This window comes from Chenopodium quinoa, unplaced genomic scaffold (genome assembly GCF_001683475.1).
Source record: "Chenopodium quinoa cultivar QQ74 unplaced genomic scaffold, ASM168347v1, whole genome shotgun sequence".
Classification (NCBI taxonomy): Eukaryota; Viridiplantae; Streptophyta; class Magnoliopsida; order Caryophyllales; family Amaranthaceae; genus Chenopodium; species Chenopodium quinoa.
This window is the reverse complement of record NW_018743937.1, coordinates 4,269,266-4,273,720: the sequence shown is the minus strand read 5'-3', so window position 1 is coordinate 4,273,720 and position 4,455 is coordinate 4,269,266. Positions and strand designations below refer to the sequence as shown.

Sequence of the window (4,455 nt, the reverse complement as noted above, 5' to 3'; positions counted from 1 at the left end):
TGAGGTCTGAAAGGAAAAACCCATTTCTAGAACGCCTTTTCACCCCAAAATTCACTATTTTTGGGTCAAAATCTGGGTTCGGGAGCTGAAGTCAGCTCTAATACGTGGTTTAAATAGATAAAACGAGCTACCAATCTAATTAGCAACTTAAAACCAAAAAAAATTAAGCCATAAAAACACCTTTAAAAATATTATGATTTTAAAAATAAACGAGTGAGGCTCTGATACCACTGTTGGGGTTTGGTGAGTCCGACTCACCGCGGAAACAAACCCAAAAACAAGACCGCACTCGCAATAAATAAAATCATAAACATAATTAACTTAATGAAAAGATTAAGATAATAAATATACCTTTGACGCGTGCTTCAATTCGCCCGACCACTAGGGCTCTTACTTGAAAGCAAGCCTCGATAATTCGACGACCTCCAATGATGATCCACCCACAACTCGAACACCGACTAGGCCCAATGCCTTGGAGTTAGCAAGGCCCGACCAAAACCCGAGTAATTTAGTTCAAAGGTTTTCACAATGGTGATGCCTTTTTCAACTCTTGAGTTCAAAGGTTTTCACTACTAGTGATGCCTTATCCAACTCTTACTCAAGGGAACAATCCCATGTCATGCCTTGGCTATTTATAAGGAAAGCTTCCTTGTGAATTCCACTCATCTTTCAATGTGGGACTTTTTCACAAAAAGATCCCACATGGAAAGATTGATGAATTCAACCCTTAGTTAAATAAACTAAGGAACAAGTAACAAGTGTCACATGGTTAGGTGAGGACCACTTTATCACTTGGTCCCCAAGGCAACTCACATGCATTGTGAGCTAACTAAGTGTAACCCAACCTTGAGCCCCAAGTTGGGTTCGGTTGGGCCACTTTCTTTTTGCCCGTGTCCATGACCCGTCACCCGAGTGCACGACCCTTTTGCCACATGTGTTGCCACCATGGCGCGCTGCCACTTGGTGGCTGCCAACGTGCGCTGCCACATGGTGTGCTGCCATGTGTGCTGCCACGTGGTAACTCCTATTTGGCGCGCTTCCGTTGTTTTTGCGTGGCTGGGGTTTTTTCTTGTTACTTGAAGCATTTTCCCGCACTACCACAAAAGTGGAAAAAGCAACACATAATACACAACGGTCAAGTTAGATAGGCGATCTCTAGACTTCTATAAAACGCCCATGTAAGATATGCGTTTTGTATCCTAAAACTTATAGAGCACCTGTGTAAGTTAACCCTATACAATTTTTTATTATTTTAATCAAATTATGACTTTACAATATAAAGCGCCTTACATAGTTCACCGTTCTATACAATTTTAACATGTTAAAAAAATCATTTTAAAAATGTTGGCAAACCTTAGAATCCCCACTACTTTCCTGTTTCTTATTTTTGTCTAACCCCTCCTCAACCAGCCGTTTATGGCTCTCTCTCTCTTCCCTCTCCTCAAAATTTTAGATCTAAAACTATGGCATGGTGAGATAACAAGCAAGACAAAACCAAAATTCAATTATCTCTCTCCCTGAACAACCCCCATGGTCGCTTGAGTCGGACGACACGTTTGGGTCGGGCTGTGATCCGAAGCGACACCGTCTCCTCCGCTCTGCGCTGTCAATTTAACTGTCATTGCCCAATCCTTCATATAGGTTCACTTCTCTTTCCTCTCCTTGAATTCACATGAGCATCGATTTTAATTGCCAAATTTTGTTTTGATTGTCGAATTTGAATCTACATTGAAGCAACTTACTAGATCTGATTTTCGTTTTAATTTCAGGTTTTATTTAAGGTAAACTTCATTTTCTATTGAGATTAGTTTTTAGTTTCATTTTAATCATTTAAAAACTTGTTTTTCTTTTAAGTGTCGGGAGGGGTGTAGAGTGCAACCCAGATCAGAGCACTTCAGCAAATGGGGTCCACATGCGGTGCCGGACTAGCGAGTCAGCGCAGTCGTGAAGAATGACATATTCTATATAGTTAGGTATGGGTATGCGGTATGTTGTTTATACTTGTTGATGATTAATTGAGTATTGTTAATTTGGACAAGAATTAGTAAAAGCTAAACCTTGGTTAGCTACCTTAACTATCTTTTAAATCCGTTAATATATTGTTTCTTCCATTAATTATGTTAACTTATACGGAGTATTTGAAAATGATGAATTTAATAATTATCCTCTCTTTAAGGATTTTTTGTGTTGGTAAATGATGAAGTAGCTGACATGGTGTAGATTAATTAATTATAGTGTTTTTCTTTGATGAATCAGATCTGCTGCGCTGCGCATCTCGCTGCTGATGAGTTTCGTTCACTTGTTGAGTTTCTTTACTAATGATGATGATGACAGTAGCTCAATTGTACAAGTATTTATTATCTATTGTAAAATTTGTAATTTTGTTTTCTTGGAAGAAATTTAGTTATTGTAATTAAAATATCGGTTATTTTAATTAAAACTACTCCATATAATCATTATAATGGTATTGCTACTCCGTATTAATTATTATTTTATTATTATAATAATAATAATATAATAGTTTTTTTTAACAAAAAAATTAAGGAAAAGAGAGCGCCTATCCTAAGATGACAACTCTCTTTTCCTTGTTTTTTATTCACTTTGTACATTAAACATGAAGCGCAGGCGATCTGTATTGTATTAGATATAGAACGCCTTAAAGAGGCGTTATGTAGACTTTATAGGGCACCCCCTCAGAAGAACGTCTCTGAGGCGTTCTATATTGCTTGTTTTAGACGTTCTATATTCATGTGTTTGTAGTAGTGCGCCATCTCGCCAATTCATAAATTTTGACTCGACATTTGAGATTTTCGACGCTCGGTTTCGACGCTTTAAGCTTGAATTTCCGAAGTCTAAATATAAATTACACGAACGACTCATTAATTCCTTCCAAATTAATTCGTCGCTTCGGCTCGTTAGTTGCTTAGGTGTGACCCGAAGGATTCAGTTAAGATTAAGCTGTAATATTAAATATGCATTAATATTACTGGTAGGAAGCGGCCTCCACCCAGGCATTCCGATCACTTGACCTTACTGAATATATTAGCTTTCTAATAATTCTGAACCCACTATCAGAATAATACACTTGCTCGAAGGACACCATTCCTTTCATATTGCCCAACCACCATGGACCGCCACCCTCCTTCCCCTCCCTCTTGGACTGCCAGCAGGTCGGCAGCCGCCGTGGCTGCGCCACCCAGCTGCAGCTGCCGGCCTTAAAGTATTTTTAATGTTTGGTTTTAATTTAATTAAAATAAAATTATAAAAATTTAATTAAATCAGTCCACTAATTAAAATTAAATCATCATTCAATGTTAAAATTAGGGTTTATCATAAAATTAATTTCAATTAAATTCTAACTCTTAAAATTAAATCGATGATTATACACAAAACATTTTTATGCATAAATCATTCCAATTAAAATTATGAAACATATTTAGAACGAAATCAACAAAAACAAGCATCAAAAATCATATTTTTAAGGCTTATATGGTTCGAATTTTTCGAATAAATTAGGGTTAGGGTTCGAAAATTTTGAATGAACTAGAGCTTAAATTAGTCCTCTTCATGACTATTTTGACCATAATTAAATCATATTCAATCAATTCCAAAAGTTTAATCACATCAAAATAATAATTGAACCATAATTAAATTACTTTCTCCCTCTTAATTGATTATAAAATTAACATGGACTTCAAATAATCGTATTATTATAATCTAACGCGTTCATGCAAGAAGCTAACTGATACCACTGTAGGATTTTATAGGTACTATAAAGCGGAAAATCATGAATCATATTCATAACCCACCTAATCCCAAGATCGCATGCATAACACACAAGACACATACTTAACCTTTGAAGCATGAATTCCACAAAGCTATTTGACAGGCAAAACATGCAGGGATAGAATAAAGCCCCAAGCGTTGCTCCTTTACTTGGTCCACGGGATTCAAACGAGCAGTTCACCAATACTAGATTGGTCGAGCAAAGGGAAGAACCACGATCACCACCATTAACGGACAACCGACCACCACACGAACCACCACCACCATGAACCACCACCGGCGCCGAGGAGGAGAGGGAGAGAGAAAGAGAGAGAGAGAGAGAAAGAAAGAGAGAGAGAGAGAGATTTATAATTAGACTTAGTCACGAAGCCCAAAACCCCGGCAAGGTCTCGTGTTTGCTAACTCAGGTTTTTGGTCTTACTGATCAATTGAATTCAATGTGTGAAAACCCTTGGAACTTAGTCTATTTATAATCCCATTATAATTAGACTTAGTCACGAAGCCCAAAACCCTTTCTAAACCTCCCTGTGGCCGGCCACCTAGAGTGATGAGGCCTGTGATGGGTCTCGTCCTCTAATGCTCAATCTAGGCCCTTTTGTGTGACCTTAAAGGATCTGTCCATTTGGGCTTTGGCCTAGTTTACTAGCCCAAAGATCGTTAGTACCTCTA

General features: G+C 37.7%; 1 long non-coding RNA gene across 2 annotated transcripts; it reads left to right on the top strand.

Annotated features, from left to right (window-relative positions):
- The first annotated feature begins 1,316 nt into the window (after positions 1–1,316).
- LOC110688795 lies at positions 1,317–2,456 on the top strand. Of its 2 annotated transcripts, none has more exons than XR_002504676.1 (3): positions 1,317–1,781; positions 1,855–1,973; positions 2,257–2,456. It is a non-coding gene; the product is annotated as an uncharacterized LOC110688795 (long non-coding RNA). The 2 variants fall into 2 exon arrangements; XR_002504675.1 differs by having other exon boundaries at positions 1,323–1,641.
- Positions 2,457–4,455: the final 1,999 nt, after the last annotated feature.